At 44.1% G+C, this 23,931-nt stretch overlaps 1 long non-coding RNA gene across 1 annotated transcript in view; it reads left to right on the top strand.

Annotated features, from left to right (window-relative positions):
* LOC147732658 (uncharacterized) overlaps nt 1-23,931 on the top strand; it is a 322,497-nt gene that overhangs the window by 292,977 nt on the left and 5,589 nt on the right. The gene's annotated exons all lie outside the window — the stretch shown is intronic.

The following is a 23,931-nucleotide window of genomic DNA, read 5'->3' as shown; positions in this document are numbered from 1 at the left end:
TCCAACCCAGGGACTCTCAAAACAAATGGCCCCCCTCATCGGTGCAGCTGCCTGCGCTCTCGCAGGGCAGCTGGGAAGAGCCCATGGGCACTGCTGGGCCTCTGGACCCCCCACTGGAGCCCTACCAATGAATCTGCCACCGTTGCAGCTGCCCGCTAAAGTGGCGCAGCTGTGACACTCCTCAGAGAAGGGGCCCGGCACCTCAGTGCCCTCTGAACTCCCACATGGCACTGAAAACATGCTCCCAACGTTGGAGCGGCCTGCTGCCAGAAGGAGCCGCTCAGAATGCGGAGATCACACTGTGCTTTGAATGGCACACGCAGAGAACCACTACGGAGCCCCACTCACTGGCTCTGGTGGTGGGACTCCTCCGGTCTTCACTCCCTGCTGGGACCGGCATTCTGCTCCTCTCTCCACCTGTGGACGCCGTGCTGGAGCAGCTTCTCCTGCACGAGGGGCTTCCCTTTCCTCATGGGAGCCTTGTGCTGCCAGCTGCTGCCTCGTCTTGTTTACCTCTTCACCCGGGCTCCCTCCTGGGACTTTGCTGTGGAGCCCGCGAAGATCAAGGCGGATTTTCCCGTGGCGGGCGGGACTTCCTGTGCGGGTCCCACCCAATGCCAGGCAACTTGGCCAGACTTCCTCTAAAGATCGAGGGGCAATGCAGGGCCCAGGGAGGCAAGCCCTCATGGCAGCCCCCCCCCCTTAGGCCCCAGCAGCATCAAGCCCCAGCAGAAGCAGCACACCAGAACTAAACAACCTTCATGGGGTCATAGCCCCTCTTTTTATACACCCTTTCTCTTTGTCTAAAGTGCAGGGCATGGGGGAACCAGATGCAACTGGTTCAGGGGGGAATTGGAGCCTTTTGTTTTCCAAGCTCCTCTTCCCCTTTGTCAGGTGGGGGCTCATCATCAGACACACCACAGTGGGGCGGAGCTAGCATTCACTAGGGCAGGCACCATCCTATTCAGAGTCAGGGGATTACCCCTCCCACTACTCCTAGCCCAGGTGTCCCATTCAGCCTAGCGCTGACTCGCCCTGTCCCTCCTGGAGCCACACACACATCTCAGCCCCTGTCACTCACAAGGCAGACATGCCATTCCCATCAGGCAATGCAAAAACAACAGTTGATGGACAGAATGCAGAACAATGTCATACATTCACCCCAGTACATAGATCTGGGCCTGAATCCATCGTTTTTTTGCTTACCATGCAATTCCAGTTTGAATCCAGCCATATGCAAATCAGTCTTGACCCTGTGCCCCATGGGAGCAGTCCAGCCCGAAGTGCCAAGCCAGGTCCTCCCTGGACTGGAAACAAGCATCCTAGGACCGGTTTCGGGCTTTCAGCCCTCATCCGCCTGGAAAGCTTGATTCCAGTGGCATGCAGAGCACGAGACACACGTCTGAGAATATCCCTCCCACTCGGGGTGACAAATGCAAACAGAATGCAGAACAATGTCATACATTCACCCCAGTACAGAGATCTGGGTCTGCAAATCCATTGTTTGTCTGCTTACCATGACATTCCAGTTTGAACCCAGCCACATGCAAATCAGTCTTGACTCTGTGCCCCATGGGAACAGTCCAGCCCGAACTTCCAAGCCAGGTTCTCCCTGGACTGGAAACAAGCATCCAAAACTGGTCCTAGGATGCTTGATTCTGGTCTAGGGAAGACGTGGCCTGGCAGTTCGGTCTGGACTGTTCCCATGAGGCACAGGGTCAAGACTGATTTGCATATGGCTATGTCTGAACTGGAGAGGCGTGGTGAGCAAAATAACAATGGATTAAACCCAGATCTGTGACTGGGGGTGAATGTTTGACAATGTTCAACATTCCGTCCATCATCTTTTTGTGTTGCATTCCCATCAGGCAGGCAGACACATCGCACACTGAAATGCCAACTTCTAAAAGTGGCATTTCTCCAGCAGTCACCATAAATCTGCGCACACCATTGCGCAGCATTTATTCTCCCGAGTTCATACATACCAAACTCGACTCTGAGCTCCTCTTATACCAGGAGTAACCACAAACACACTTATCCCCAATGCATTCCAATGGGAGAGCAGGCCAACTTCACCAAATGTGCACAGAGACCACACACACTTTACACTGGACCACAGAGCTGAAGTGCCTTGAGGCCTAAAACCACCAACACCAGGTTACAGAAATGGCAAAAAGTTCAGGGGTGAACCTGCCAAAAAAGGACAAATCCAACACTGGCAAGTTGGAGACAACCAGTGATTCAACAGCTTCAGCTCAATGATGATTCTGGTCTCCCATCAGTTCTTCAGAGGAGAAGTTGGCAAACGTTTTTAAGTTCCCACTCTAAGACCGACCAAGGGTCCCAACCTCTGAGGCACCACGTGGAGGTTAGGACTCACTCCAATAGAGGCCGGCAGCAGGGTCCAGGGTAGGTCCAGTTGGAACGGGTTAGCAGGGCAATTTGGGGGAAAAAGCTACCTGTAGCACACATAGGAGATCAGCCAACTAACCCATGTGCCATTGGCCCAATGCAAGCAAGTCTAGTCTCCCTTCAGGATTCAGGCAGCAGGCAGTCCTTCTGATTCTTCTCCGGGCCCGGAGTGTTCTGAGGAGAGGTCTGTGATATCCACCTGTATGCCCAGTGCCATTCTGTATATGATGGGTAATGCTATAACCACTCCCTAAACTAATTCTGAGTAGCTCATCCCCTACCACTGGGTTTGGAGCCAGCTTAACTAGGAAGACAAAAGGGGAACATGCACTGGTGTGAGCTACATCTGCCAGTGGCAAGATAGGGATCATTTGAAACTCAGGCAGTGGCTGGGCACAGCCCCCAGGTCATCCGGTCCCAGGGAAGAAAAACACCCCCTCAAATCCAAAACACTTTGTTCACTGTCAGAATGCAATTTACATTTCACTACAGGGGAGCCATCAGCAGTCACGTGAGATTGGACACTGGCAAAAAAGGCCTTTTGGTTTTAGGCAGGAAAATTAGGTTCTAAAAGTATGTTTTCCTTAATAGTAATATTAAATCTGACTTTATCATTAAACTCGATTTTAAATTACTATTAGAATGGGTCTTTGAATGATTTTTCTAGATAATCTCAAACTGAAATTAAACATTATAGGTTGTTATAATGTAGCCCAGTGTTTTCCTATTAGAGAACCAGCCTTGCCACAGTGAAAAACAACATTGGTGGTTTTTCAGGATCAGGAGATGACCAACATTAATTTCTACATGTCCTACCTTTAGATACCATGCACCATGCCATATTGGGCAATATGACATACCTTAGGGGTGATTTAAATATATTAAAAAGGAAGCTTTAGGCCTGTCAAAACAGTGATTGTTGACAGTTCCTATTTGCAGCTTAACCCCTTCCATGCTCATGACGAGCTCAGCTCGTCATGCAGCACAGTGCTCATCTGCTTATGACGAGCTGAGCTTGTCATGACCACACCCGTTTTAATTGTGGTCCAGCACAGGAGGGGAAACTTGCAAGCAGCAACGTGGTTAAAATGTGTGCAGCCCTGCTGCAGTGGATGGCCTGGAGAAAGGCTTAACATCCTACTGCATTGGGTGGCACAATGAGTGCTACAGCCAACTAGCAGCATGTAATTTACCAGCCCTGGTTGCTGGTAGTCCCATATGTTAGGGACTTAGAGGTAAAATAAATGTGCCAAATATTTCACCACTGGTTGGCAGGGATAGAGTACAGAGTTCTGTGGCCAACAAAAATGGGTCCAGCAACAGAAAACAAAAATCTGGGGGAATAGCATGCAAAAGATTGTCATCTCCAAAACTCTAAGTGTACACCGTCAGTTCGCTGCTCGACATGTTCTTCAGTTGCTTGCACTGCAATGCTGCATCAATAAGACTGTATTCTATAGTCGTGGGAACTTTTTAAATGAAAGCCCTTCCAAAAACTTCCATCTGAAGGCCACCATCCGTTTGAGGTGGCACACATTCCAACTTTGTCAAATATATTTACATTTGCATGCAGGAGGAACCCTCAGCGTAGCCCGTTAAGCTGATTTAACTATTTTCCATTGGCAACTCTCATGCAGACGTGTATAACCATCGCTGTTTGTCTAAGCAGCTTTGAAATTGCCTGTCTGCTACAGCATCACATAAATGGGTGTTTAGCACTGTAGGTTTGTTAGTCCCAATAATGCTTAAGCTTTTTCCTCAAAGTGTCAGCCATAGGATTAGTTTGTGTTGAATTTAATATTGAACAGAGAAGTGTCGGAGGAGTATGTCATTATAACTGCAGCTGGTACCTGATGATATGTCCAGCTTTCACTATAATATGCCTAGATTCCATTAGCACACACAGGGGCACATGTATGAAAGAACAGGTTTGCGAGTCCGTAATAGCGATATTTTGCGAATCGCTATTAAGGACTAGCAAACTGCTATGTAGGTAGGTTTTGCATTTAAAATAGTAATTCCTACACATTCCTTATTTGCTAATTTTGCGATTCCTTATTTTGTGAGTAGGTTTTTCTTTCCTACATTGCACACAGCTAAATTGCAATCGCAAACGCTAAAATTCTGCTAATTTCAGAGTTTACGATTGCAATTTAGCTTGATACATCTGGCCACAATGTATCCACAATTAACTAAAAGTGTATGGCAGGACTATAAATGTAATATTCCCAAAACAATCACAAAACTCCTACGAAGATTAGAAAGAAATGAAGGGATTCCACCAATGATATTGAATGGCTGCATAGTTAAATCTCTAGCTTATGCCGACGATGTGGCTATATTGACCCCTGATCCAGACACAGCTATCAGGGGGGGTTGAAGCGGAGGCTCATTCGTTTGGACAAGTATCGGGCTATAGTTTAAATAAGTCCAAGACCCAGATAGTTAGGAATCACTACACTAGGAGTATTGATACCAGGGTTGTCAGTTCAGCAACATATCTGGGGATATTAATTTCTGCGTACTTGGATACTGTGGTCGAGATCAACATGGCTCCTTTATTGGCTAAAGTTAAAAAGGATTTAGAGAGGATGAATAATCTACATCTTTCTTTGGTAGGGTGCACTAATGTTGTGAAAATGGTGATCTTACCAAAGTTTCTTTATTTATTTAGATCGATTCCCCTATTTTTTTAAGCCAAATGGTTTAACACACGGGAAGGTATTCTAAATAGGTTCATATGGGCCCATGGAAGAACTCGGAGGGCGTATAGATTTATGTCTTTACCAAGAGAAAGAGGGGGTTGGGGCGCGCCAGATTTTAGACTGTACTATCTTGCGGCAGTTCTGCAATACATGCAGGGATTGATTGGAGGGGGTGGTATCCTACTGAAAATAACAACTATGTCCACAGAAGTATATGCAGTAGTGTTAGGGCAAGAGGCAGAACATTGTTTCTTGTATCACACTGAGCTAGGATACTTTAGAAGGAAACCGTTTAAGACCATTAGGGCGGCCCTTAAAATATGGAATGCCTTTCTGAAAAAGTTGGGCCTGGGCAGGTACAACAGATATATTAAACTATATAATAATAAATCCTTCCATCCAGAAATTTTCTCTGACTCAGTAATGGCTGCCTGGGAGGATAAAGAAATTACGCAGTTTGGTGATCTAAGGAATTTTGAGGGAGTAGTACAGTTTGGGGACCTTGTAAGTAGATATAATGTAGACAGAAGAGATTTTTTTAAGTATCTACAGGTTAGGAGCTTCCTGAGCAACAAACAAGGGGGCCCAGCAGGGTACAATTGCAATGATTTTATGGAGAGTATAATTACTGGTGGGGAGTCTACGATTAGATCAGCATACACGTTTTTAGCAAGTGGCAAGCCGGACGATATGGATAAACATAAAAGTGGGTAGAGAAATTAGGGATTGAACCTGAAGCCTTCCAGAGTCATTGGATTTGGGCCGCACTATTCTGTGTTCAGCTCCCCTGCAATCCCAGCACTATAAGACCTTATAGTCACTCTATCATACGCCAGCTAGGATCGCTAAATGGGGGGGCCCTGAGGGGACGACTTGCCCTAGATGTAATTCCCCTGAAGCAGATATTGTCCACATTTTCGCTACCTGTCCACAACTACACACTTTAATTAAAGACATACAGGGCTTTTTGGATAGGTCATTAGGATACAGATAATCTTAACTCCCATTTGGATTCTGTTGGGAATTGGATCAGACGGAAGCAATATTGTCCAGAATGATTTTATGTTTTTGGTAATGGCAGTCTATAGATTAACTTTAGCCAGGGCTTGGCTTGACAAGACTCCCCCGCTTATGCAAATTTGGTTGGCGAATCTAATAGCTGCATATAATTTGGAGAAACCTATATATGCTAGGAAGGGAAGGGTAGGGAGAGCGCGGGGTGTAAGAATATGGGAGCCTTTAGCTCGATGGAGGGATGGGATAGGGTAATATGATTGTGTTTAATTTTGATTTTGGTTTAATATAGTGGGGTGTCAGAATAATAATTCAGGAATTGTTTGAAGTTGGAAAATCCTTGTACTGTATTGATATAATGATGTTTGTTTGTTTGTTTGTTTGTTTGTTTGTGGAGTAAACAAACTGCTGAATGTATAATGTGCGTGATGAAAAGTATAATACATTTAAAAAAAAAAAAAAAAAAACTCCTACATAACTTCCTTCTTGAAACATATAGCACACATCTACTACTACTGTCTGAATCAACATACAGCTCTGTGTTGCTCCCCAGCTAGATTGACCTTATAATAATATCAATATACAATACAATACATTGAAGCACAGCACAATGTAATATAATTAAGGCTCCCGGTTTAAACTGATTTTTACATATAAATACAGACGGAAAAATATTTTTCCTTTGTCTGCTTTTATATGTATATACGGAAAAATGCCAATAAATTGGTCTTGAAGACAAGTCTGTCTAAGCCCAGGCAGGGAGAGGGCGTCACAGATTTTAGCTGAATTAATATGAAGGTCGATGTTAGGGGGCTATTAGGGCCTCCTTTTGTTTAAGTATCCTGACTTGGAGCTGCCCTGGCGGAAGCAGAGGTGCGTATCTAAGCCCTGAACTGAATGGACCAACTATCAAATCGCCCAGTACCAAATGTTCTCATTCAAAATCAATGTGTCATCAGCTTCTATTACGGGAACTTCCTTCTCACCTACTTGTGAACCCACACAACTTCACATATTCTGATAATCTTTTAATTGCACTGTTATAGTTTACCACCTTCGTCCACTCTTCCTTCGAGTTAACCTCCTTGAATGACGTCTATCTATTCAGCCATCATATATTTTCATCTCCTTCCACTTCATAAACCACCAAACTAACCGGCAACCAGAAAAGGCACTGGGCCATGGTATTTTTATATTTCCAAAATGTATTCCATCCAAAAATAATTATTGTAGCCTTATCTACCATGTAGCTATGAATGTGGTTGCCTCGTTAATTTCCTTTGTGCAAAAAAATCAACCAATGGTAAGTGATCTTATCTTACTACAAACTCACTCACCCTAATGTACTGCTGGAAGCAATTTGCTCACCAACAACAGAAAAATGCCTGTCTTTCAATAATTCATTGATTGTTTTTCTCCCCACTTTACTTAACCTAAACACATGTGGCCTCTAATCCTTGTCATTCCTCATCTAAGCACCTAGTTACACTTTACTTGAATCAATCATTGCCACTTTTTACATCTTAGTTTGGATGGCCTTAAAGACCCTAGAAGTGAGTTCCTTGCTTTCTGTGCCGTAGAATCCAAGGTATAGCTTACGTATGAGGCCTTAAAAAGGCCAACACTATCTGGGGTTGCTTATATTGCATTCTGGATGGAGCCTCGCCTGGAAGCCGGGATGGAACCACTTCCGGGTTTAGGAGCACCGGTTAGCGGTCTGGCCCGACAAGGCACACTATTTAGCACGCACGTTGTTCGGGCGCGCTGTGCTGGTTTCCCTGGGCGAAGCTGTGTGCAATGCTCGCCAGGAGAGACAACAGTGCTACTTTCATGTTAAAAACTTTGGAAGCTGCATTTTTTAAGAGAAATTTGAATGTTTTGGGGGTTTGTGTATTTTAATCGGCGCACTGTTTTCGAGACAGGGGAGACTTCTGGAGGGAGCCTGGCCTGGAAGTCGGGATGGAACCTCTTCTGGGTTTAGGAGCACCAGTTAGCGGTCTAGTGGCCCGACAAGGCACACTATTTAACACGCACTAAGTGGCGTACACGCAGCGGGCGCGCTAAAGGCAAGCCCATCTGTGCCCGTCCGCGCTCTAGCCGGGTGCAGGGCCCGTACTCCTGGATGTTGCAAGGCAGGTGGCATATTTTACTCCAGTAGGGATCTACACTACCTTAACTCTCAAGGTAGGCAACAGCAATGTCCCAGGTTGACCCTAGACAATGACAATGACTATACTATGAGTTCCCAATGCATCTGTTGTCAGATACCTCTCTCCACCATCCTCAATGGGTCTATCAATAATCATAGGATCCCTCAGGAAAATTGAAATACAGCGATACATGGGAACAGGGGTACACTGAAATGTATTATGTTCAATGCCAGATCACTTGTGAAGCACAGTGTGGAATGCTTGCTCTTATTGGGGGAGCATAATGTTAAATTGGCTTTCATCACTGAGACTTGAACTGACAATAGCTTTGGCCCTGATCTGGTGAAAGCAACACTGCCGGGTTTTTACTGCCACACACTGGATCGGTCCAATAAGAAAGGGGGAGGGCTTGCATTATCTATCACGAATCACTCTCTCCCAAGTTTGTACCAGCAGCCAACTTGGCATTTGAGGCTCTAGCTTTTGACATTTATTCTAAAACCCACAGACCTTTCAAAGGGATGCTCATATACCATCCCCTGGACTCCAAAAGCGATTTTTTGGAGTCCCTGAGTTCGCTGTTGGAAGAAGGACTGTGTTTGGAGTCCTTTTCACTGCTGGGGGATATCAACTCTTATCTTGAAAACCCCTAGAATGCTGAGACATCTAGGCTGAACCAAATCATGGGTACTGGTGGCCTGGAACAAATGGTGAGGGTGACGACACACAAAAAGGGTCATACCCTAGATGGTATATATACCAACAACAAAGATTTAGATGAGATCTCGGTTTTTCCGATCCCGTGGTCGGATCATGGTGCGATTAGGTTTGAACTTAAATTCTCACCGACTCATTTTTTAGGCCAGAAACAGAGTCAAGAGATAGGAACTAGATCATGGGGTAATCTGGATGTGGAGAGATTTGGAAACATCCTGGTAAATTCTATGAACCAGTTTCCGTCAGATGTGGAGGAAGCTACATTCACCTACGATAAATGGCTCTTGGATGCCTGTGACCAGCTTGTTCCCATTAAAAAATGGGTTCCCAAACAGGCCTCGCCAACTGCTCCCTGGTATACGGAGGAGCTCAGAGCCAAGAAATTGGTTTGTAAACATGCAGAAAGGGATTGGCCGAAGGCGAGAACAAAAAGTATAAATCTTGCATTTCTACGTACAAACAAGCGCTCCTGGAAGCTAAAAAAAATACTGCTGAATCAAATTCTAAAGAACTGTTCAAAATGATTTGTAAACTAGCCAATTCTACATCACCAGGGTGATGTAGAATTATGTAATAAAACTTCAAATTTAAAAAAAAAAAAGATTTTTTTTTACTTCACTGGTTGGTCAGATCAATGATAATCAGACTGATCTCAATCCTATGGCTTCAAGTAGCCTAATTGCCCACGCGGATTCACTGAATCATTTTACCCCGATCGAGAATGCTGACTTGGTGAAATTGCTGCTCACTATAAAATCTGGTGCCCCCAGTGACCCGTGTCCTGCGGGAATTGTTAGGCTAATCCCGGAAATTATTGGAACAGCATTGAGACCCTTACTTAACGCAGTTCTACGGACTGGAATTTTTCCTATAAATTGGAAAAAGGCCTCTGTGCTTCCTCTACTGAAGAAGCAATCCCTGGACCCTAAGGACCCGAATAATTATCGTCCGATTTCTAGACTCCCACTACCAGCCAAATTACTGGAGAACGAAATGAATAGCCAACTTAGTAACAACTCCTTGGATCCATCGCAATTTGGGTTTAGGGCTTTTCACAGTACAGAGCTGGCTTTAATAAAATCAACAGTTGAAATCAGAGAGGCCATGGATAGGGGAGGAAATGCCATCTCAATCCTCCTGGACCTATCCACGGCCTTTGACACAGTCCACCATAATGTCCTGTTGAACCGGCTTTCTGACATTGGGGTGAAGGACTTAACATGGAAACTGCTTCATTCTTTTCTGTCTGACAGGTCTCAGACAGTAGACCTATATGGCAACACCTCTAAACCCTTCTCGCTTCCCTGTGGGTTGCCACAGGGCTCTGCTCTGAGCCCCATGCTTTTTAATATCTATGTGGCCCCCCTGGCCAGTGTCATCCGGTCATTTGGTTTCCAGCTCACCTCCTGCGCTGATGACACACAAATTGTGCTTTCGCTGACGGAGGGAGCGGAAATGGAAGCGGGGGATAGGTTCCAGAACTGTATGAGCTCCATTTCCACCCGGGTGTCATTTAACTGTTTAAAACTCAACTCAGCTAAAAGGGAGGTGTTAAAATTTGGCAATAATCCTCGGGTCTGGACACCAGACTGGTGGCCGGAAGATCTGGGATCTTGCCCAATACCCTCTAAGAAAGCTAAGAATTTGGGAGTCATGGTGGATAACAAACTCACCATGGGGGACCACGTGAATCAGGTGATTTCAGCCTGCTTCATGGTCCTAAGAACAATTGAAAATATCAAGTTATTCCTGTCAGCCAGCAACCTAAGGACGGTTGTCACTGCCCTTATTATGTTCCGCCTGGACTATTGCAACAGTCTCTATCTTAACGTACAGAAACAACATATGTACAAATTGCAATTGGTCCAGAATGCGGCAGCAAGAATTCTGTTGGGAACCTCCAGGTTTGTCTCGGTCAGAGGAGAGCTGAAGAAATTACATTGGCTCCCAGTTCCACTTAGATCACGCTTCAAGGCACTTTGTGTTGTCTTTAAGGCGGTAAACGGGATTGGCCCGGAGTTTTTAAACAATAGACTTACATGGTACGTCCCAAGCAGAACTCTGTACTCCTCTGGTTCCAAATTAGTCCAAACCTCCACTTTTAAGAAAACCAATTGGGGAGGCAGAAGTTTTTTCCATTGTGCCTCTAAGGCATGGAATGAACTCCCGTTCCAGCTAAGAAACGCGTCAGATCTCATCTCTTTTCGTAAGGGTTTAAAAACATGGTTTTTCTCTCACTAAAACAGCTAGATGCTTTCCAGGTCACCAGTACTCAGCGCCAGGACACCTCAGGGTAGCAGTGCGCTTTATAAATGTAAATAACATAACATAACATGGACTGATTCCAACAACAGCATTGTCGTGCTGATTTGCATCGGGCAGGCCTCTTCTAGAGTGGAAGACACAATGGGTTGGAATGCTACCCCGAGTTAATGTCAGTGGTTAGACTATTGACAAGCATTCTTCCCATCACCTTTTGTGTGATTAATCTAGCATCCTAAGTGGCCAAGGTAATGCCCAGACATGAGTCCATTGTTCACTGCGCCATAGGAGGCCTAGCAAAGCGGAATCTGATCTGGGATTGCTGTGCTGTCTTCTAGAAGGATCTTGCCTGGAAGTTTGTTGTGGACTGTTCCCATGAAGAGCAGGTTCAGTGCTGATATGCATAGAGCCAATCCAGGTGTAGGGTGGTACAGTTAGTGTTAAACTATGGTTTGAATGTTATCCTGAGTGACTGACAGTGGTTAGACTGTTAGCAAGCTCTCCTTTCATCACCTTTTGTGAGATTGATTTTAAGCTGCATAATCACAGAGTATTTCTACAAATCCTTAAAGCCCTTTTAGCATCTCTTCCAAACAACTTAGTTTCCTGGTTTCTTAAGCAAACCTGCATTTATTTTATGTTGTCAATGTAGGAAAGCCATCCTTTTTGCCCTGATCACCACCATTTTTTGATTGATGCTGGTGGTTACTGACTCTAAAAGTTTCCCGGGCTCTGCTAAGCAGGCCCTTGCCAGTGGTCTGTTCGCTAAAGGTATATGGTAATTGGTATAATTCTAATTGGCCAAGACAGCCTACCTGTAAGCCCCAGTATATGGTAGGACATGTAGGTTTAGAGGTCCTAGTGGACCTAATGCACCTAAGTGTGCACTGCTGTGCTGTATATTGTCATTTTAAAGCCAGGCCTGCTTTGCAGGCTGGTTTTAAAATAAAACTATGTCCAAGCTCACCTTTGGGAATAAAAGTACTTCCAAACCCCCAAACTACCTTTTTATAACTTATAACTCACCCCTAAGGTCTGCACTGGGTACCTCAAGGGTAGGGTGCATTGTTAATAAAAGCAGAAGCAATATAAAAGATGTTAGGGAAATACGGGCAAAGCAGTTTTTCTCTATTGTAGTGCTGCTAGCCCCGTAGGCTAACACTGGAAGGCTTTATTAAACTTAATAAAGTCTAACTTCTGATTGGAGTTAGCTAGCAATGTAATTCAACATGTCAAAATAATGGTTACAAAAAACTCAACAACTTGCCAAGGTAGGATTTATTATAACTATTACAGGAAAGTAGTTTTAGAACTTCCATCCGATCAGGTTCTCCACTGGACAGGTGCCCCACGTCTGTGATAAAACAAGTTCCAAAGATTATTGCTACAGCACTGACCCCCCCCCCCCCCCCCCCCCCCCTGTTCAATGCCATATTCAAATATGGCCAGTTTCCCAAAAGCTGGAAGACAGCATTCATTCTTCCATTGCTCAAAAAACATAATCTTGATCCAAAGGACCCTAGTAATTACAGGCCTATCTCTCGTCTTCAACTACCAGCTAAAATGATTGAAAAAGCCATGAATACCCAGCTTAGCCGGTTCCTCCAAGAAAACAACACACTAGATTCGACACAATATGGAAATAGAACAGAGCACAGCACTGAGCTGGTTCTGATTAAATCCACTGAGGAAATAAGAGAGGCCTTAGAACATGGAGGCAACGCAATTCTGATTATGTTGGATCTCTCGGACGCCTTCGACACGGTCCATCATAATGTTTTGATGGGCCGGGTATCTGAGGGCGTGGTACATGGCAAAGCCTGGAACATCCTGAAATCTTTCCTCACAGACAGGACTCAAACGGTGGATCTAGACAAAGACAGTTCCAAACCATTCTCACTCCTATGTGGAGTGCCTCAGGGCTCGTCCCTTAGCCCAACGCTTTTCAATGTTTATGTAACACCCTTTGCTGCCCTGATAAGATCCTTCGGGTTCCAATTGACATCCTATGCGGATGACACACAAATAGTACTGTCCTTCCTGCATGGGCAAGAGGCTGAAACAGGAAAAAGATTCCATGACTACATGAAAGCCATCATGAGGTGGATGTCCTCAAATTGCCTGAAACTAAATTCAGGCAAAACCAACGTCATAATTTTCGGTAACAACCCGAACCTCTGGACGCCAGACCGGTGGCCAGTAGAATTGGGGTCCCTACCCGAATCGACCAAGAAAGCGAAGAACCTAAGGGTTATAGTGGGCAACAGACTCACTTTTGGAGACCAGATAAGTGGGGTTATCTCAGCGAGTTTCTTTCTTCTTTGAATCATAAAGAAAATAAAGTCCTTGCTTCCGACGGACGGTCTGAGGACAGAGGTCATGGTACTTATTATGTTGCAGTTAGACTACTTTAACAGTCTCTATCTGAACATTAAAAAAAACATTTAAACAGACTCCAAATCGTGCAAAACGTGGCGGCCAGATTGCTTATGGAGACACCCAAGTTTGCCTCGATTAAGAGAGAATTAAAGCAATTACTCTGACTCCCAGTTAAACAACGGACCCAATTTAAGGCCCTCTGCACGGTCTTTAAAGCTCTTAAGGGAGTGGCCCGACCATCTAATACAATGGTTCCATTGGTATGTCCCCAGAAGGACCCTTCGCTACTTGGGAGAAAAAAGAGTAGTTGTTCCCTCAGGCAAAAAAGCAAACTGGGGTGGTAGGAGCTTTATTACATGTGCCGCTAAGGCCTAGAACAATCTCCCATTCCACCTTAGAAATGCCACCGAGCTCCTCACCTTTAGGAAGGGGCTGCAAACGTGGCTGTTCACCATGTAGTCACTGCACACCTCAGTAACCTGACAGGCAGTGCTTAGCGCCAGGACACCCATGGGTAACCGCTGCGCTTAAGAAATGTAACTAACATAACATAACTAACATATCTTACTATGCTGATGTTACCTAAAACAGTCCTGTAGCAGCCTCTTCTGATTGGGCAGCGTTTTGACAGCATGAGCCATGCTGCTCCCTGAGTCCATGTGAAGAGGCCTTGAGCTGCAACAATGCTGCCATTTGGTGGTAGATTTGCTTCCTGTAGAAGTCAGATAATGGAAGGGACTGGAGAAATAAGCTAGACTTCAAAGGCAGGAGAACAGATATCCAAGGACCCAGGCCAGCCCCCACCTCCTCGATTCCCATCCAGATGGGAGCCCCCCTCCCCCCCTAATTGGGAGAGGGGCTGGAAGGGGTGTGTAGCCAGTTGTTAGCCACACCTTTGGGATGGGTTAAACACACACACATGCACACCAATGAGAGAGTTTCACCATTTTGATTTATGGCAATGCATGCATTCTGGGGCAAACATACACCACACTTGACAGGAAGTAGTCATAACAGACGGAGGTAACTTTAGCAATTTTGATTGCAGTGTCCTCCTCTCTTGCCAGCCCAGAATGGAGGATACATATGTGAGAGCTTCAGGATCTCCTCAGAACACTGCCTGGAACAAAAGAAGGACTGCCATGCTGGAACCTTGGACTGCACTGTGGTAGGCTTGCACTCAAAAGGACTGCACCTGCTGCACTCATAAGGCTCCCAAGGCAAGGACTGTGCATGACTTAAAGAAAAGTGAGTGGACTTCATGATCAGCAATAGGTACAAAAGAGCTGAAAGAAGTCACCTGCAAGCCCTAAGAAAGGATTCCCCCAGCTGACCAGTGGCAACAGGACCGTACATGTGCAAAATATGAGATGGAGTCCTAGCCCCCAAGAGACAATCCAGGGTCTCTGAATCTCTGGCTGGTGCTGCTGGACATTCCTTCCCCCAAAGAAACCCACAAGGAGCAACATCTGAAAGTTTGAAAACTTTCTACAAAGTTTTGCTGAAAAACTCCAAGAGGAGACCAAGTCGACTTGGAGAGACAAGCCACCGTCATTAACTCACAAATTGGTCTGACTGTGTTGTTCTGTATGGCTTAAAGCTCCAGAGCTCCTCGCACTTGAGGACAAAGTCTTCCAGAGGCTCACTGATGCAATGTGCTGCCTCAGGCTCCAGATCCCAGAAACCGGAGAACTGGACATCAAGAGAAAAGCTCCAAGAAAATAACTAAGTCCAAAGTTAAACTTTGACATGTACCTAGTCCTCAACCTATCCGACCCGTGATCCATTTCTGTGGCCTAACCCTTTGACTTTGTCCAGCGTGACTAGATAGCCTTCAGTGGCATTTTAAGACACTTGAGGCTATAATGAACACCTTTTGTTGTCTATTCTTTAAAAAATTCCTATCTCTGGGTCTCTACATTGTATTTTTGTTGTGTTGGTGTCATTTTAAAGACACACATATTCTCTATGTATATAAAATGGTGTTGTTTTTTTTATTGTGTTCAGTTTTTTTACTTATATACTGTTTTGGTGATATTAAATGTTTTACACATACCTGTCTCCCAAGTTAAACCAGACTTCTCATTGGCCAAGCTACCAATGGTTGAGCTAGGATTAATTATTTATTGAGACTTGACTAGACCTATTAGTGACTGTGGTATATTATGAGCTGAAGGGGAATACCTTATCTACTGCTAATCCACTTTCCTACTGTCAGCAAGTTGGGTTTAAATCTGGATCAACATTCTGCAAAGCCAAACAGGTAAACACTTGCCCCATGTCTCCTGGGCTTGGCACCATCTTAGAGCACATTCCAAACTCTGCTTGGGTACAACACCCCTTTTAATTAAGTGGAGGCATAACAATTCTATTCTGCTGACACCAATACTGCAATTCTTTATAATGATCATACCACACATCCAATGTACCTTCTCATGCCTCCTTATGTTCCTTCCTCCTTTTACGTCTAAGTATGTTAGAATTTATACATCCCTAAATATTGCATGCATCGCCCATTGGAACACTGCTGATACTGATGCATGTCTATAGGGCATGCATCACATAGAAGTGCTCCTTCATGAGTTATAAAGGATGTTAATAGCCTTGAATTCTGTTGCATTAAATGTGTGTGGCAAGTCATCAACAAACTTTATTTCAGCTCAAAAAGCCATACAAGTTCATAATAACATATCACGTTAAAAGCAATACAGTGTACGGACATAAAAAATAAATATGTGCATTTTGTGCATTAGAAACTCCCTCTGCTCATTCTGACAACGTCATCCTCATCTGCAATTCCAACATAGGTGTTATTATAAGTGGTATTTTCTATCTACAACAGTAGAAGGCAGTTTTTCTTTTACATACCCTTTCTTCCTTGCTTAACTTTGTCTTGTGCATAATGCAGTACTGTTTTCCCTAACCTCATTCAAAAATGCGAGTGCTCCGTTGCAGCTAGCTCCTTAAGACACCAGATATTTCCTGTGCTTGGCAAACTATATCTATGGTTTTCTCTAATTTTAATCCTCAAGTCAGCAAGAGTTCATTTAACCATTTTCCTATTACTGGTTTTAACCTACTGTCCAATATGGAACCTCGAAGCAAATTCTCTGAGAGCTGCAACATGAGTATCAACTGCCTTCTCTAGTAGATCTCCTCTTCCCAGAACCTTATGCCTCACTCCCTCTCCATTCCAATAATTTCCATATTATTCTACAGCATGAATATATCAAGCTCAGATCCAATTTCCCTAGAGAAGATTGAAAATGGTTTTATATTACCTCATTCCTACTCCCAAATTGTGCTTTAAATTGAAGTTTCTTTTCTCACTGAAATGTGCCTACCCAAAACCTTAATTTATTTATGAATTCCGACTCCCAGGATTCTGCAGAAACACAGGAGTTGTTCATAGCCTAGATCATGGAACATGTATAAGAGAACCTGTTGGTAGACATGTGTACCCTAGGTATCTGTCTACTCCGTTGCACAGGGTAAACAATATAAAGAAACCTTAAATGACAGTTATGCAATCGTATGTTGTACCTGTTGATGGAAGTGTGTCCCACATGGTTCAGGATGCACACTTTCACAAAGTCTACAGATATGTTAAAGAAAATGTAAGTCATTGGTTAACTGATTGAGAGGGTTGAACCCCTAATCAAGCAGGAACCACTATCCTTTATTGTCAGGGTGAAGTCACAAGAAATCCCTAAATTAACCTGCACTCAACTCTCAAGTAGCCTGGCACAGATCAGTCAGGCTTAAATCAGAGGCAATGTGTAAAGTATTTGAGCAATAATTAGATCAGTAACAGAGTGAAAAACACTCCACTAAAATATCCCATATCAACGTTGAAAAATAGAGTAATTTTTAATAAATAACAAAAGACAACAAAAAAAAATCAGTAGAACCAGAGATGTGCAGGTTTAAGTATTTCTGTGAACGTAGCGCAGAAAAACACAAACCGGGGAGAACTGGTTCCCCTGGACCGGGACAAAGTCACAAGTTCATGCCACTCACGATGGAGCACAGGGCGGCTACAGGGACCCAGTTGGGCCCGATGAATAAAGTACATTAAATGCTGCCTTGTGGAGCGTTTTGAGGATCCTTGTTAAGGAAGAGTCACGCAGCAAAGATGATGCGTTCATTCTCGATATGTAGCAAGGCTGTGATGCAAGGTCCTGCCTCATCATCGAAGATTTCAGCAACAAGGCTTTCAGCTGTGATACAGATTCAAGTGGCGTTGTTGAGATGCAGGCCTCCACAGAGTATACGCCATTCACCAGCAGTTCAAAAGGGGCCACGGGGTTCAAAGATGATGCAGGTCTTTGCAACGGGTCTGATCCCCACAGAAGTGGCAGTGCTTTGGTTCTGCTCGGGGTTGTGCCTTACAGCAGAGGAGATACATCATTTCCGTTGGGGCCACAGAGGCTGGCAGAGCACCTTAGGCCCTGGACTAGGCAGGTTCAAGGTGCTTGGTTCACAATTGTTGGGGCCTTCAGTCTCTGAGGCTCAAGCTGTAGGCCAGGAAACTAGCCCTTGAAGTAAGTCTGGGGTACTGGGTTCAGCCGATGCAGGACCAATCCCTCTCACTCATGCAATAGGGCAGAAGTCATCAGGTCAGCACAGCAGGACAGTAGGCCTTCAGAGCAGCTGTCCATAAATCCCTAAACAAACCTGTGCTTAACCCTCTGGTAGTTTGGCATAGAACAATCAGGCTTAAGTCAGAGGCAATGTGTAAAGTATTTGGGAAACACTTCAAACAGTAACACTGTCGAAAACACACCACAAAACGATCCCACATCAGTTTAGAAAAATATAGTAATTTTTAATAAATAAAACAATGCCAAAATAACAAAAATCCAATTAGTAGAACCGGAGATATGCAGGTTTAAAGATTTCAATGAAAACAGCACCAAACAGCACAAAGCACCGACTGTTGATATCTGGTTGCACCAGACCAGGACAAAGTCACAAGTTCAGGCCAGCTGCAATGGACCACATGTGAGCTACAGGGACCCAGTTAGGCCCACTGAACAAAGTACCTTAAATCCTGGTTTGAAGAACGTTGCGTGGAATCTGTCAAAAATGCTTCGGGCAGCGAGCGAATGCATCGGTTTAGAGATACGGCGAGGCTGCGATGCAAGGTCCTGCATCATCATTGAGGACCCCTTCAATGAGGGTCTGCGGAGCGAATTTTGGCACTGAGTATCAGTTGCGCAGTCCGGGCGATGTGTCGCTTCAGAAGAGGTGTGAGGCTGAGATGCTGAGTCTGTTGTCATCGAGGCTGTCATCAATGAGGGATGCGAAGGCTTGCACTGAGAAAGCAGCATGCACCGGCCCTTCCAAAGAGTCTGCAGGCTACAAAGGTAAAGTAGATTTTTGTGACTAGCTTGGTCCCCTCAGCAGGGGCGTTGCATCAGTTCTGTAACGGATTGCGCCCTGCAGCAAAGGAAATACTTAGGTTCTGCTTGGTCCACAGATGCTGGTGGAGCACCTTATGCCCACTACCATGGGCCCTGGACTGTGCTGGAAGCACTTGGAAGGGTAGACTCACAGGTGACATAGTCCAGGTGCTGGGTTACCGGTTGATGATGCCTTCTGTCCCTGTGGCTCAAGTCAGGAGGTCAGCCAGCAAGCCCTTGGAGTCATTCTTAAGTGCTGGGTTCAACAGATGCAGGTCCAGTCCTTATCACCCATGGAAGAGGGTAGCAGGTCTGCACAGCAGGGCGGCAGTCCTTCGGAGCATCAGTCCAGCAGAGTTGCCGTCCTTTCAGCAGCACAAAAGTCCTTCTTCTTAGCAGTGTATCCATAGGTCCAGAAGTGTACCGACGAGTTGCTGTCTGAGGTCCAATATTTATACCTAGTGTCCTCCCTCTGAAAGGTAGGATAAACTGCTAGAGGTTTCCATTTGAAATCCCCAGGCAACTTGTATTGCCTGTCCTGACTCAAGACTAACTACAGGGGTTATGCAGCCCTTTGTGTGCAGGCAGGACACAGCCCATTCAAGTGTAAGTAGGGCTGGGCCCAGTTTTGCCCTCCCACCCTGCCAGTGATGGCTCATACATGCACCTCTAATCCACAAAGCACAACTGTCAGCTGCACCCTGTCACTTGTCCCCAGGACAGGCTACAGGTACTAAATGGCTATGACAGAAACATTTCAACTTTATGAAAGTGGCATTTTCAAAATTGTAACTTAAAATCCCATTTTACCATAAGAGGGGATTTTTAATTATAATTCCAAAGACAGCAAACATGAACTGGTTACTTCCTCTCATTTGAAAATTACAGCTTATTAAATGCAATAAGAAAATTCCAGTGTTATCTTATGGGAAAGGTAGGCCTTGCAGTAGTGAAAAATTAACTTGAGTGTTTTTCACTACCAGGACATGTAAAACTTAAAATGGAATGTCCTACGTTTTAAATACACTGCATCCTGCCCTCAGGGCTGTCCATGGTCTACTGTAGGGGTGACATATATCATAAAAAGGAAGCTTTGAGCCTGGCAAAAGGTTTATATGGCCAGATCGAAGTGGCAGAATAAAACTGCACCTACACAGGCTGCAAGGGCAGGCCTGAGACATGTTTAAAGGGCTACTGAGGTTGGTGGCACAATCACTGCTGCAGGCCCTCTAGTAGCATTTCATTAATGGGCCCTGGGTACACGCAGTACCACTTTACTAGGCACTTATAAGTAAAATAAATATGCCAATTGGGAATAAACCACTGTTACCATCTTTTAAGGAGTGAACACACACTTTAGCACTGGTTAGCAATGGTAAAATGTGCAGAGTCCTAAGGACAGCGAAAACAATATAAGCAAAAATGGAGGAGGAAGGCAACAAGTTTGGAGAAAGACCATCCTAAGGCTGTTGGGTCTAAAAGAAACGTTTTGTAGTACGTAAGATGTACTTATGATAGTCTATAAGGATCTTCTCACACTGTCACACCAAGTGTAATAGTTCTTGAATATCATATGGCCACAATGTTTCCTTGTAATTTGCTCCTAGATGTCATTCAAGATTAATGGCAATAGGGTTTCTTATCAAATCCATTGACCTAAAGCACCTTATTTTCCTCCATATTGATTTTACCTGTACATCTATATATGTTCCTCATGTCTTATCTCCTCCTATACCAGGGAGCATTCATTGTATAATACTTTACCATACCAATATCCAGTTTTAAATTTGAGCCATGGTTTCCAGGGTTCGGCACCAGCACTTAATTGTCAACACAGGCACTTATGACAGCTACCCCTTGGTGGAGATTTTTGTATAATTTATAGATGAGCAGAATAGCAATTGTTTATTAATTCTGTACACATTAAAAACCACTCATTTCTACAGTCCAAGTAATTTTTATAGCTTTGGGGGCCTGAAACAGTCTGAATTGTCTTACTTGTAGCAGTATGCTGGTTAGTAGAGGTGTAGGTACTATCATAGGCAACGCTGGCAGTTGCACTGGGTGGAGCAAGTTGTGGAAGCATCCTGACTAGGGCCCTGGCACTTATCTTTTTGACAAAATAAGCACTGCCAATAACTATTTACTTCAATTTCTCCTTAGCGTCTGTTCATGATTCCCCTGCTCCGCTGTCTGGTGTTCCGAAATCCTGCTGCATAGGTGTTGTATGCATCTCATCAGAAAGGCACTTATGCAGTGGGTCATTGCATACTTTTTAATATCTAGACAAAGTGCCCCCAGCTGTTGTGTCCGCCTCCACTGCCTGCTTATTGAGCTCTTGTATGTTTGGTTGACAGAGAACAATTTGAGAGCTTGTAAGCCACAAGAATCTTCCCACACGATGGTTTCTCCCGTTCACGAGATGTTAGACCAGCGTGTGTTACTACAGTAATGTTCAGAGCGGCTATCTACTTACCCAAAGCCCAGCTGATACGAGTGCCGAAGGAAGCCTACCCTCCCATTTGACGCACTGAGAAAGACGCTGTTTTTTCTCCTGCCGAGAAAATCCAGCTCCAGTGTTTCCAGTCACCCTTGCGGGTTACTGGGAGATCGAGTCCTGAGAACGAGATACAAGACATCCTTCATTTTAAAACCAAGGTACGGAGCTGATTAGACCCATAGAGATTTCTTGATTCAGATTCTTGGCAAAACTAACTTAACTTAAACTGCGACTCTCTTACTCCTTCCCACGTACTAGGATTAGGTTAGGTACACTGGGGTAGGCGTATCTCAGAAGCACCAGTTGAGTACTTTTAGCCAACTTTTATCATTGTATGTAATTGTATATATTTTATCCATTTGAAGTATCATATGGCTCAGAAACCATATCAATGCTTTCATAATACTCCTTTTACTGTACCCACTATACTTTATGATGAGTATTGCAATTGTGGCAATTCATTTCTCTTGCATGAGAAAGAAGACTCCTCAATAAATAACAACTTTTATTGAAAACGCCTGTCTCTCTATTTCTCTGCACTCTGGTGAAACTAAGTATGCATGTTTGACTGAGTGAAATAGCTATCTATTGTTTTCACACAACTCTGGAGATATACTCCTTATTCTGGAGGGAGCAAAGTTGTCATGTTTATGCGGTTGTCAGAAGCTAATCCCTTCTTGTCTAATCAGGGAAGTTAACTCCTCCCTGTTAATTTGAGAACGTTTCTAGTGACCTCTGAGCTAGCTGGCATACCAAATAAGTCTAACATATTCAGTAGAGACCTAGTCGACCGTAGTCCTACGTCTAAACTGCCGTTTATTTTATTCCAATGTGCAGAGCCTATTGGGAATATAGGAACTACACTACAATACTGCTGCAAGCAACTGCTTCGGCTCCTGTTCACTGACATACATGATTCCTTGCATTCAGGTCGTTGCTGATATGTTCAGTCAGTGTCTTTCCTTTCTTACTCTGGCTCCCCGCCTATGTTTGACTGGATCAGTTTTACATTGCAATTTATTGATGCTCAGATTAGTATCAGGTACAGATGATCGGGAAAACTGTCATCGGTACAACATGTACCAGCTCATCTCTGTGCTCCAGATGGCACCTCGAGCTTACGTAATTAAATCCACAGGTTCCATTAGCACACAACATTCACAGCAGATGGTTCATTCCACTTCTTGTACCAGGGACCAAAACATTGACCCTTGGCTTAATGTTTATTACTTGTATGCCAAGCAAATCATAAATGAAATGTAATTGTTTGTACATTTGCATTTTAGACTCTGTTGCACGACACAAATTGTCTGTGGCAGTCTTGAATGATAATACCAAACCAACATTTTGAGATTTAAGACACATTATATATTAAGGAAGATATTTTAATTTGATTCATTGGGTAACTCTAAATTAAATATTTAGCAAACAAATGATAAGCATTAAGGTTCTATTTCTTGATACCTACCTTTCAACGTACAGGGCATTGTTATACAATAGGGATAATGTTCTCTGTGTGATATTGTCCAATTTATGAGGGCGCAGAAGCAGGACCAATCCTGTACTGGAAAAGTATATGGGCCACACCTGAGCTTAGCTCCTAATGAGAGGGGCTGAAGGAAGTCCTAGGAATTTCTGGTTCAGGAAGTATACCATGGGCAAGAACACAAGAGAGATCATGGGAAAGATAGTTTGTGTGAACTTATAGGATTACCCGCAGGCAGCTGCCACAATCAATAATTTAACTCGAAAGGGGAACTTTACTCAGTATAAAATGAGTCTCCTGTTGTCTCAATCCACCTTTGGCACCCTGGCTGACTATTCTTGATAAAGTATGAATTCAAATTTGAGCACTTTCTCGATGAGATCGATCCTCCGTTAGGTAGGAAGCTGTATCTTCAGTTTCAGTATAGTAAACTACCACTTTCTCCATCCACTGCCAAATAGGCCAGCGTGTCAGAGCCAGCCAGGTCCATCTGTCTTTGTGGGACCACTAGGGAAACAGAAGAGCACCTGCTGTTCTTCTGTCTACCCTACCTGGGTAGAAGGAGTAAATGGCTAGTTCCTGTTTGTCTATACTTATGTGTCAGGAAACCCTTCATATTCTAAAATGTGATGGGAGGCAAAGTTTGTTTTTTCTGTATCCCGTAATCTGTTATTTATGTGGAGGATTAGGCAAAATGTGAGCCCTCAAATACTCTGGAGGTACAGGCCTTTCCTGAATCGTAGTGTTTTGCAGCACTCAACTTTTATTAGGCTAAAGGAGAATTGTATGTAATCATTTTATAGATGTGGTGCATCTTGTAATGTCAAGATTGCTATGAATTTTAACCAACTGTTTTAATTTTATTAATAATTCGTTTATTGTATACCAGTCAATGATTTTA

Source organism: Lissotriton vulgaris, chromosome 2_1, assembly GCF_964263255.1.
Source record: "Lissotriton vulgaris chromosome 2_1, aLisVul1.2, whole genome shotgun sequence".
In the NCBI taxonomy this organism is placed as follows: Eukaryota; Metazoa; Chordata; class Amphibia; order Caudata; family Salamandridae; genus Lissotriton; species Lissotriton vulgaris.
This window is presented reverse-complemented; position numbering and strand designations above follow the sequence as displayed.